General features: G+C 41.6%; 1 protein-coding gene across 2 annotated transcripts in view; it reads right to left on the reverse strand.

The window, feature by feature from the left end:
* LOC144496096 (nucleolar protein 4-like) overlaps positions 1-12,528 on the reverse strand; it is a 339,666-nt gene that overhangs the window by 17,849 nt on the left and 309,289 nt on the right. The gene's annotated exons all lie outside the window — the stretch shown is intronic.

The following is a 12,528-nucleotide window of genomic DNA, read 5'->3' on the forward strand; positions in this document are numbered from 1 at the left end:
AAACGCTCTAATAAATTTGGTAACATGATTTTCCTTTTGTAAAACCATTTTGTAATGTGCTTTTCTAAGCACATTTTAACACTTTCTTAAGAATAGATTCCAGCATCTTCCCCACAACTGATATGTTAACTGTCCCTGTAGTTCCCTGTTTTCTCTCTCCCTCCTTCCTTGAAAAGTGGTGTTACAGTTGCTAACTTCCAATCTGATGAGACCATTCCTGAATCTAAGGAATTTTGGAAATTCGTATCTAGCTCATCCACCACCTCTGTAGCTACCCCTTTTAGAACCCTAGGGTGTAGGCTATCAGGTGCCGGGGATTTGTCAGATTTTAGTATCTTTAGTTTCTCCAGTACTTTCTGTTATATACTTAAAAGGAGTCCAGGTTACTTTAAGAGCTGATCACATGATTTGATGGTGTTGCCACAGGCTACTGTTTACTTTCAGCATGTATTCTGTGCAGAGCAGGGAACAGCTATTCAGTAAATCTGTTGTTACCTTGAATCCATATTTGCAAACCACACATTTTATTTATGTTAAAACTCAATGCCTAACATAGTTCAAACATTACACTTTCTCTTTGCTCAAAATAATTACCCTAATTTCCTCACTCTGTTTAGTCACTAGGTTACCATCTACTTTTCATATTCAATTTGTGTCTTCTACTATGAAGACAGATACAAAATATTTGTTCAGCGTCTCTGCCATTTCCTTATTCCCCTCTTTTCTCCTTTTTATTTCTCCTTTCTCTGCTTCTAAGGGACCAACATTTACTTTAGCTACCCTCTTCCTTTTTATATACTTTAAAAACTTTTACATACAATCTGTTTTTATATTTCTGAATAGTTTACTATCATAGTGTTTTTTTACCCTTTATCAAACTTTGTGACCCTTGCTGATTTCTAAAACACTCCCAATCTTCAGACTTGCCACTGTTCTTTGCAACATTATAAACCTCATTTTTTAAACTAATATTGTTGATAATTTCCTGAGTGAGCCACAGATGGCAGCATTGTGCACTATATACGAGACACACTACAACAAGGCACAAAAATTCCTTCAACAGCACCTTCCAAACTCGTGTCCTTTACTACCTAGAAGGACAAGGGCAGCAAACCCATGAGAAGACTACCACATGCAAGTTTCCCTCCAAGCCACACACCATCTTGACTTTGAATTATATTGCTGTTTTTTTCATTGTCACTGTATCAAAAGCCTGAAACACCCTCCAATCAGCACTGTGGGTGCATCCTCACCTGATGGATTGCAGCAGTTTAAGTCGGTGGCTCACCATCACCTTCAAGGGCAATTTGGGATGGGTAACAAATGCTGATTTTTCAGCGACACCCATATGCTATGAAATAATTGTTAGAGACAAGGACAATAATGTAGCAAGCTCATCAGGACAGACCAATCTTTGCTTACCTGGCCTTGGAGGCCATTCATGAAAAGGAAACTTGTGAAGTAGCAATGGAAAATGTGCAATGTTGTTTTCAGCATTTTCAAAGGCAGTGCACACAGTTGCAGAAAGGACAGTGGGGTGTATCTTAGGCACAAGTGTCATGATATCTAGGAGATATCTATGATTCTATGATGATCACCTGAATGGAAAGAGTGCTAGGCTCATGCAGAATCAGGTGCAGAAGGCCAGTGTGTGTATGCTGATCGAGATCAATGGCTTACTCACAGTGTCACTTTAAGGGAATTGAGCAATACTTTGTCTTGGTCACTTAGTGCAATACTGACATGTCACCAAGTGCCCTTCTGTTTATGGTTAGCAAGGAAGTGCAGGGGGTACATAAAAGAGAAAATTGAAAAGTTTTTAGGTGTTTCATTTCTCAGCCCTTGCAGCCACCCCCATCCCACACCCTCCTATTGACCCCCAGACAGAATTGCACACATCATTTCCTGCCCTGATGATTGAATCTGCCCCTGCAAAGATGCAGGTGGGCCAGTTTTTAGCAGCCCCCATGGGCTCTAAAACCCAGAAGACATCAGCAACAGGCATCTTATGTATCAGAGCAGAGGAATGAACATCCACAGGAGTAAAATTGCATTGAAATAATAAGTAGAAGATGTCTTTGATGCACAATGGAATTCAGCTGGGTGCTTATAATAATGTTAATGTTTGAATAATGCTCTTTATTTTCACAATGAAGCATTTGATGTGAACTCTTCATTTTCATGGCCTCTAAGTTGTTGTATTCCCCACTCACCCTGGCGAGTTTCTTTTGATGAATGGAATGATCAGCTCTGGTGAGGAGGGAAGGCACGACTGCATGGCAGGCTGGGTAACTGCAGGATAAAGTTATGTTGGGGCAATGGGGGTTGCTTGGCAAAATTCTCAGATTGCTGAAAGTAAACTTTCCATATGAAGCATGCCTGCATTTGTGTCTGCTCTGGCAATCAAATGTGTAGCTGCAGACACCAACCTGTTGCTGGGTCAAAATCCCAGAACTCCCTTCCTAACAGCACTGCGGGTATACCTATATCGCATGGCCTTCAGCAGTTCAAGGAAGTTACTCATTCCCACCTTCTCAAGGGCAATTAGGATTAGGCAATAGTACTGGCCTAGCCAGTGACATTCACATCCTTAGAAAGAATTTTTAAAAACACATCCTCCTCCTTCTCTGAGAGTGTCAGGCTCTCTTCACCTTCCTCATACCAGCTCCAGACTTCTCTACAGCATCACGTTATGATGAGCACAGCAGACCGCAACAATTTTGTTGGAGCATATTAAAGGGCGCCTTCAAATCTGTAAAGGCACCAGAACTTCATTTTGATCAAACAAGTGAGTTACTCTAATGTTGAGCTGCAGATGGCATACCTGCTACTATAATATTCCTGTGCCTCTGGTAGGATTCCTCACTAGGGTTAAGGACCAGGCCTTCCTAGCCAACCACTGGGCAGTTTTAGTGGAGAGAACACCTGCAGTACAGGAGACAGCTGAAGGATGAAGAGTCATGATGATTCCCTGGATGCAAAATGCAGCTTTGCAAGATGATCTTGCCATGGTCACAGTCAGCTGCACATCAGACAAGTGGAAGCCTTTCTGATTAATAAAGACACATGGCTGATCTGTGGATGTCTTGATTGCTACAAGAGCACAACCAATCACCCACTGTTCCTGTGGAAATTGTGTCATTGATGCAAAGGCACCATCAGCCCTCTGGATTTGAGTTACCTCATCCATAGCAGAATGATTATAGCTTGCGGCCTTGACAATTGGGGAAATCAATGGGGGTTGTAGATTGTGGAATTCTGCAGATATTATCAGCAGATGCACTTTTTAAAAACGTTTTTAAAATGACCTGCCAAGAACGTACACCCTCCCAGGAATAGATTTGGAACCTCTGCCCAGTTATGGCAAATTTAAGTAATTCTTGCATTTTTTGTTAGGGCAGTGGAGGTGCGACAGATGTAATTTCCATTTAAACAGAAGTCTACATCCTTCTGGACCATAGTGGAGTCTACTCCTCCCCTCTGCACTCATGGAGTTTTGGGCTTTATTTACATGAAAAGAATTTAACGGTCGTTCCCGCCAGCTAAACTTCCAGTTCCGCCAATGGTGAATCCCCATTGCGAGTCCTCCGTCGGTGGGTGTGTATATAACAGGAAACCCCACCGACAGCAGCGGGATCAGAAGATCCCACCCCAACCAATGGCAGGCCACCTCCGCTGCTGCGAAACACATCGCAGGGGGTTTGGAAAATCCCACTCAATGTATATGGTGCTCTATAATATAGAAACCTTCATTTATCCTTTCATGCAAAGTGGGCAAGGCTGACAAGGAGCCTCAGTGAGTTGCAGCAGTGCATCTTCTAGATTGTACACACTGCCACAATGTGGAGGGAGTGAACGTTTACGGTGGTGGATGGGTTACTGATCATGGGAGTTGCTTTGTCCTGAAAAAAAGTGTTGTGATCAGACTAGTTTCTCAGAAACAAAGAAAGCCTTTGTTGTTCAGAGTAAATACAATCTTGAAATTGAGCCACACGGGAAGTGAAAATGTTTAAATTAGCTACAAATCAACTGTAAGTGGAAGAGAACATTTTGTTTCATGCCTCAGAATGCCTTAGTAACAGAATTTATATTATATTGGTTCAAACTGTTGTTCAAAGTCTATAGCTGACATTCACAAAACCTGTCTATGTTTGGTTGCTGCCATGACAACTATCCAGAGGGGAATGCCAGGTCAGCCACTATCTTATATGCTTTGAGACATAGCAGTTATGCCTGAGACCGAACCATCATAAGGCTTCTTTTCTGAATAAAACTAAATATGGCTGCTGGCTTGAATTACTAAATCAGACTCACAGAACAAATTCCTCAATGACTGGCAAAATGGGGTAGAATTAGAAATCAGTGGAAGACTGATTTCAATAGATTTGGCATGTTTAATTAATTAAAATAATTTGTAGGTGCTTCATGTGTGTTTTTTCCAAGGGTGCTTATGGGTAAGGAATAAGGAAGAGAGCAGCTTTTATAAAAGGTTATGAGTGCATAAGGAGCAATTTTAACCATATGGCCATTCAGGAGAATCAAGAGAGCAGGCAGTTAAAACTATGGGACTCCATCACTGATGTCTGACATTGATTTCACAGCATCCATTTTTAACCAGTTCTGTTGAGCAGGCAGGAGGGCCTCGAGCTTCAAATCAGATGATTCATTTTTAAATGTGCATATCGAGTCCTTATGCCACCATTGGGACTCCACTGCCACTTTAACTAGTGGTCTACACAAAGGAGTGTTTCTCCAGGCCCAGCATGGAAGGTATAAGCCTCACCTGCCGCAAGCTAATCCTCCTTCCATGGTTGCAAAGACCTCCCAAACTTCCTCCCTGCAAATTACCCGAATATCGTCAGTCATTCTCTTGGTCCTTGGCTGCAGCTTCTTGCTGCTCAACATCGTGTCCCCACCCTGCTCAGCCTCCATTAGGAATCCTGCAAAACCTCAGCAGGAATAAAGAAATAAAGGAAGAAAATGTTGGAAATACTCACAGACCAGACAGCATCTGTGAAGAGAGAAACAGAACTAGTGGGCCTGATTTTAACTCGGTGCATGTGGGTGGGTTTTGAATGAGTTAAAACCTGGTCCAATGTTTCAGATTGATATCCTTTCTTCAGAACTGGAAAATTACATACCAGATTTTAAACAACTAAAGAGGTAGCGAAAAGGGAGGGAATAACTAAAGGAAAGGGTCTATTGTTAGGGTGGAAGATGGGAGAGATTAAATGGCAAAAGGAATGGCAAGGAAAAATAAGATACTAATAAGACAAGTGAAGAAACAAAAGATGAGTCTAAGTGGAGGTGTAAATGGGTAAAGCAAAATCATTACCAATAGCTTCTGACTGAAAAATATGCAGGCAGAGGTTATGATCTGCTATTGCTGAACACAGTTATAAAGGCCTAGATTTTAATTGAGTCTGATTGACTCAGAAGCTCTTTAAAAATGGTGAGCGGGTCCCAGTTCCAGGATTCCTGACCTCATTCCAGGGCTGTGTAATTTTCAGGAGTGTCTTTAAAGGGTACAGGCTGGTTCCTGTCAGAAGCCCACATACGGCACTCCTGACATGTTTGGCTCCATTGCAGGGATAGACATGTTCTACTTCTCCGAAGTTTTCATGGAGTCAGGCCAAGTTTTCAAAGAGCTATGATTCACGGCCCTTCAGAGGGATTGTGGACCTCAGTCTGCATAATGGGGTTTTTCAAAAGTAAGTCAAAAAGTTCTCCCCATGCCAAGTTACATCTTTTCATCCATCTTAGTCATTGAGTATGGTTAAGGTAGAGATTGATAGATTTCTGATCAACAATAACGTAATGGGCTATGGGGATAGTATGGGCAAAAAGCACTAAAGTGTCTGATCAGCCTAATCATATTGAATGGTGAAGCAGGCTCTATGTGCTGAATAGCCTACTCCTGTTTCTATGACCTCTCATGGCCCTTTGCCAAGCTCTGCCCTTCCACCCATTCCCATGTCTCCTCATGGCCCTATGCCAAGTGAGGTACTTCCATGCCCACTGACTGTACACTTTCAAGATTCAATGAATCCTTTTGTGTATACAAGGTTTCCCAAACTTCCCCAGCTCCCTCTCACATGTTACGCTCTCCCAGCTCCCTCTTGCAGGCCACGCTCTCCCATCTCCCTCTCGCAGGCCATGTTCTCACCTTTGCTCTGTTGTCCAATTTGAGCTTTTTGTTGTTTCCAGCTTGTTCAGTCAGAGGCTGGATTCCGGAGAGGCCAGCCTCTGATTGGAACTGTACTGATCTGCCTGGCCATAGGACATAGGAGCAGAATCTGGGCATTCGGCTTATTGAGTCTGCTCCGCCATTCAATGAGACCATGGCTGATCTGATATGATAATCCTCAACTCCACTTGCCTGCCTTATCCTCATAACCCTTGATTCCTTTACTGATTAAAAATCTGTCTATTTTAACTTTGAACATACTGAGAGCTGGGAAATTAAGAATTCAAATAAGGTTACTAAAGTAAATTAATAAGGTTATGAGCTCAGATCAAGGAGTACTTATTGGTGTTAATAGTTCAAATAGGGCACTAGCTAGACTGCTAAAGAAGGAATACAGGGTTTTTATATCATGGATGGGCATCTGCTTGCAATTTCTGCACCATGTCGGAACCTCAGGACACTTCACGTGTCTGAGGTGGCCACATGTGTAGAAATTCAAACCAGCTGCTTGAGCTCAAGCTCAGAATTCCTGAGCTTGATGAGCATCAGGGAGGATGAGTGGTCCCCGGAATGTACATTGCAGGAGGTAGCTGCCCCCCCCCCCCCCCCCCACCCCCTCAGTAAAATGGGTGGGTGGACATCAGGCAGAATAGGGAAAGGCAGGAATGTCACATTCAAACAGATACTCAGTGTTGGAGACTGTGACTAGAGTCGCTCAAAGAAGAGCAGGTATTAAAAATTCCTGGATACAAAGTGTTCAGGAAAGGTAGGCAAGGAAGGAAAAGGGAAAGTTGGCAGTATTTATGAAGGTTAATATTGCAGTGCCAGAGAGGAAAGATACTCCAGAGGGATAAAGGGCAGAATCTATTGACAAATTAGACACTGCTAGACTTGGTTCTTGGGAATGAGATGGGTCAAGTGTCAGGAGAGGAACATTTAGTAATCATTATGTCATTAGGTTTGGTTCTAGTTATGGAAAAGGATAAGAAATAATCTAGAATAAAAATAATTAATTGGGGGAAAGCTAACTTCAGTGGGGTGAGAAAGGATCTGGGCCAGATCAACTGGAATCAAAGGTTTGCAAGCAAAATGATATCTGAACCATGGGCTGCCTTTAGAGAAGAGACAGTTCGGGCACAGACAAGATATATCCCCACTAAGTGGAAAGGCGGGGCAACCAAATCCAGACTCGCTAGATGATAAAAGAGATAAAGATGAAGAATAAAAGTGTGTTATGATAGATGTCAGTTGGATAATACAACTATGAACCAGGCTGAATACAGAACATTTAGAGAAGAAGTGAAACAGAAAGTAGTTGAGATAAAGAGAGAGTATGAGAAGAGAATAATAGAAAAGGGAATCCAAAAGTCTTCAATAAAAGGGTGGTAAAAGGAGTGGGACCAAAAAAATGGGATTTATGCTTGGACACAGGGACATGGTTGAGGGGATCTTATTGAAACATATAAGATGATTAGAGGTTTAGATAGGGTGGATAGTGATAGCCTTTTTCCTCTGATGGAGAAATCCAGCACGAGGGGGCATGGCTTTAAATTGAGGGGGGGTAGTTATAGAACCGATGTCAGGGGTAGGTTCTTTACCCAGAGGGTGGTGAGGGATTGGAATGCCCTGCCAGCATCAGTAGTAAATGCGCCTAGTTTGGGGGCGTTTAAGAGATCCGTAGATAGGTTCATGGACGAAAAGAAATTGGTTTAGGTTGGAGGGTCACAGTTTTTTTTTTTAACTGGTCGGTGCAACATCGTGGGCCGAAGGGCCTGTTCTGCGCTGTAATGTTCTATGTTCTATGTTCTATGTATTAAACAAATATATTGCATTTGTCTTTACCAAGGAAAATATGCTGCACAGATCATGTTGAAATAATAGGTAATTCAGACATTTGAAGGATTTAAAATTGATAGGGAGATGGTATTGGATAGGTTGGCTGTACAGAGTTGATAATCACAGTAAGAGTTTTAACAACACCAGGTTGAAGTTCAACAGGTTTATTTGGTAGCAAATGCCATTAGCTTTCGGAGCACTGCTCCTTCGTCAGATGGAGTGGAAATCTGCAGATTTCCTGTTGGACTTTAACCTGGTGTGGTTAAAACTCTTACTGTGTTTATCCCAGTCCAACGCCAGCATCTCCACATCAGAGTTGATAATGCCCAGGACTGGATGGGATGTTAATGCTATTGAGGAAAGTGAAAGCAGAAATTGCAACAATTTTGTGATTCTGTTGACAGATTATTAAAATGCTGGAAACCTGTGTTAAGTTACTTTCAAGGTTATGATGAGGAGATTGCTTCAATATACTATGTAGATGCTTCGGGGATGAGGGGGGTTGTCAATGAAGTGGCTGAGTTTTACTTTCTGTTTCTCAGCAAAGCTCTGAAACAATTCACGGACTGCATCACAGCTTTAGAGGCCAAGTTGTTCAGTGTACTCTTGGTGTACAAGTTGATGAACGACATGATTTGGAACTTGGAGAGAAGAAATCGGAACAGGCTTTTTGGGTTCAAGTGAATAGCAGACTGAAGCACCTCATACCAGATATGGCATGAAAACGTTAGATTTTTTACTCTTTTTACAAAAATCAGGAAGTACTTGAGTGACCATAGAACCATAGAAAATTACAGCTCAGAAACAGGCCTTTTGGCCCTTCTTGTCTGTGCCAAACCATTTTATGCCTAGTCCCACTGACCTGCCCTTGGACCATATCCCTCCACACCCCTCTCCTCCATGAACCCGTCCAAGTTTTTCTTAAATGTTAAAAGTGACCCCGCATTTACCACTTTATCCGGCAGCTCATTCCACACTCCCACCACTCTCTGCGTGAAGAAGCCCCCCCTAATATTCCCTTTAAACTTTTCTCCTTTCACCCTTAACCCATGCCCTCTGGTTTTTTTCTCCCCTAGCCTCAGCGGAAAAAGCCTGCTCGCATTCACTCTATCTATACCCATCAAAATCTTATACACAGATATGATTTTTCTGAAAACAGCTTTCATAACATCTTGTCCAAATTAGCCCTTGCAAATGCTGTGGCATTTGAAGAATTTTGCAATGGTGTTCAAGCATATAATCTTAAAGAGATGGACAAGGATGCACTGTACAAATATTCTGGCATTGTGAAAAGCATTATATCCTCCCCTGAGATGAAGCATTTTCAGACCAGTGAGAAGAGGGTACATGAAACTTATCAGCAAAACCCAGGGAGGAAAAAGGTTCACAAACATGAAGAAAATCAGCTTCTATATATTCTCCATATCATGCACCATGTTGATACGGTCTCCATGATGACAAACACTTGGAGAAACAAGAGTTGGAGGCGAACAATGTGAAAGAACTGCTCCAGATCTGCATCAATTTCTCAGAAGAATGCAAAGACTCACCGAGTTCTTGGGGAGTGACAAACATCTGAATGCCATTAGAAATGCACAAAAGTATAAATACCCATCATTCTTATGGTGAGTACATGAGCTTTAAATTGTTGATATTGTGATCAGTTATTATACTATATATTCACTATTTCTTTTGCTTCCTCGAAGTAGCAGGAAAGGAGCAATCACGACATGGAGTGAGAGCTTGGCCAGCCATTAATCTTTTGCAAATGAACATTGGAGCACGTTTACAGGATACTGGAGCAGTAAAATAAACTGGTTGTACCATCTTCCAACATGACTCTGTAGATTTATTCTCAGTGGGTAAATATTAATATTGTATCTGGTGGGATACCGTAGAATCAGATTGGTTACAGCACAGAAGGAGATAATTTGGTCCGTTGGTTCATTCTCATAACATAGGAACAGAAGTAGGCCATTCAGCCCCTCGAGTCTGTTCCACCATTCAATGAGATCATGGCTGATCTGTGGCCTAACTCCTTATACCTGCCTTGATAACTGCTTAAAAATTTATCTATCGCAGGATTAAAATTTGCAACTAATCTAGCATCAACTGCTGTTTCAGGAAAATAGTTCCAAACCTCTACTGCTGTGTGTAGAAATGCTTTCTAACATTTCTCCTGAAAGATCTGGCACTAATTTTTAGACTATACCCCCAGTTCTAGAATTTCTAACCAGTTTATCTCTATCTACCCTGTCTTTTCCTGTTAGTATCTTGAAGACTTCAGTTAGATCATCCCTTAACCTTCTAAATTCAAGAGAAAACCGGCCTAATTTGTATAATTTCTCCTCGTAACTTAACCCCTGAAGTCCAGATATAATTCTTGCACACCTACGTTGTACTCCCTCCAAGGCCAATATATCCTTCCTGAGGGGTGGTGCCCAGATCTGCTCACAGTACTCCAAGTGGGGTCTAACGAGGTTTTCGTATAGCTGTAACATAACTTCTGTGTCCTTATGCTCCAGTCCTCTAGATATAAAGATATTTTCTGCACTTGTTCATGACATTTAAAGATCTATTCACCTGAACTCCAAGTCTCTTTATCATCTATTGTATTTAACTTTACACTATCTGGAAAGTACCTCATTTATCCTTTTTCAGTCAAAATAAATGGACTCACACTTATTTGCATTGAAATCCATTTGCCACAGTTTTGTCCATTCACCTGGTCTATCAATATCCCTTTGAAATTTTATACTATCATCTACACTGTCTACAATACCTCCTAACTTTCTGTCATCAGCAAATTTGAATATGTGACTTTCTATGTCATATCCAAGCAGTGGGCAGCACGGTGACACAGTGGTTAGCACTGTTGCCTCACAGCGCCAGGGATTCAGGTTCGATTCCCGGCTTGGGTCACTGTCTGTGTGGAGTTTGCACATTCTCCCCGTATCTACGTGGGTTTCCTCTGGGTGCTCCAGTTTCCTCCCACAGTCCAAAAATGTGCAGATTAGGTGGATTGGCCATGCTAAATTATCCGTTAGTGTCAGGGGGATTAGTAGGGTAAATATGTGGCGTTGCAGGGATAGGGCCTGGGTGGGATCATGGTTGGTGCAGGCTCGATGGGCCGAATGGCCTCCTTCTACACTGTGGAGATTCAATGATTCTATGAAAGGGAATAATTGAAGCCCTAACACATTTCCTTGTTGAACACCAAACATCTCATCCCACCAATTTGAGAACCTACCTTTTATCCCTACTTTCTGTCATCTCAACCAATTTCCATTCATGTCAGTAATTTGCCCTCAATTCTATGAGCTCCTACCTTAGTTAACAGTCTCTTATGCGGGACTTTATCAAATGCCTTCTGGAAGTCCATATAAACAACTTCCATAGACATTCTCCTGTCCACTACCTTAGTCACCTCTTCAAAATATTCAATGAGTTTGTTAGGCATGACATACCTGTCGTGAATCCAAGCTGGCTCTCTCTGATTAATTGAAAACTTTGAGGTATTCAGTTACCCTATCCTTTATTATAGACTCCAATAATTTCACCACCACAGATGTTAGGCTAACTAGTCTGTAATTCCCTAGGTATCGTCTTTCACTCTTCTTAAAAAGTGGAGTGATTTGAGCAATTTTCTAATCCAGAGGAATGACTTCATTAAGGAGGAAACATTCAAGTCCTGGGATTTGTCACTCTTCAGTTCCATTAATTTCCTCAATATCAATGTTTTGCTTACGTTAATTTTATTTAGATCTTGTTCCCGATTCACTATTAATTTCCTCAGGACTTCCGGCAAGTTATCCTCCTTTTCTACTGTAATACTGAGGCAAAGTAATTATTCAACAGGTCTGCTATTTCCCCATCGTCATTGACAATATCCCCACTTGTGGTCTTCAGTAGGCCAACATTGGTCCTGACCACCCGCTTTCCCTTTATGCAACCAGAAAATTTCTGATTGATTTTGATGTCCCTTGCAAGTTTCCTTTCATAATGCCTTTTAGTAGCTCTTATAAGTTGCTTTATGGCCCTTTGCTGGTCTTTGTATCTTTCCCATTTGGCAGGATCTGTGCTGTTTTTTGTAGTTTTGTAAGCCCTTTCTATAGGTTTTATGCTGTCCCTTATCTCTTTAGTTGTCCATGGTTTTTTAAAGAGTCATTGTTCGTGCCCCTCAGAGGAGTTATGAATCATAGTCTACATTAGAGAACCTTTTAAAAATTAAGTTCAAAAGATCTCTCTCATGATCACAATGCCAAACTCTGCCCTTCCATCCACCTCTATCATGGCTCATGCCCCATATGCCAAGCTATGGCACTTCCATCCACATTGACCCATTGTACAGTTTTTCAAACCAAGAACCCTATCATGTGAAGTGGAATGTGTAAAAAAAGTCCTTAAAAAAGTCATTCATTGAGAAGTTTCTCCTATTGAAAACAAAGTTTGAAGTGCAAGCTGATGAAAGTGTGGCTTCCCAGGCCCTCTGAGGTTTCAAAAAC

This window comes from Mustelus asterias, chromosome 7 (assembly GCF_964213995.1).
Source record: "Mustelus asterias chromosome 7, sMusAst1.hap1.1, whole genome shotgun sequence".
Classification (NCBI taxonomy): Eukaryota; Metazoa; Chordata; class Chondrichthyes; order Carcharhiniformes; family Triakidae; genus Mustelus; species Mustelus asterias.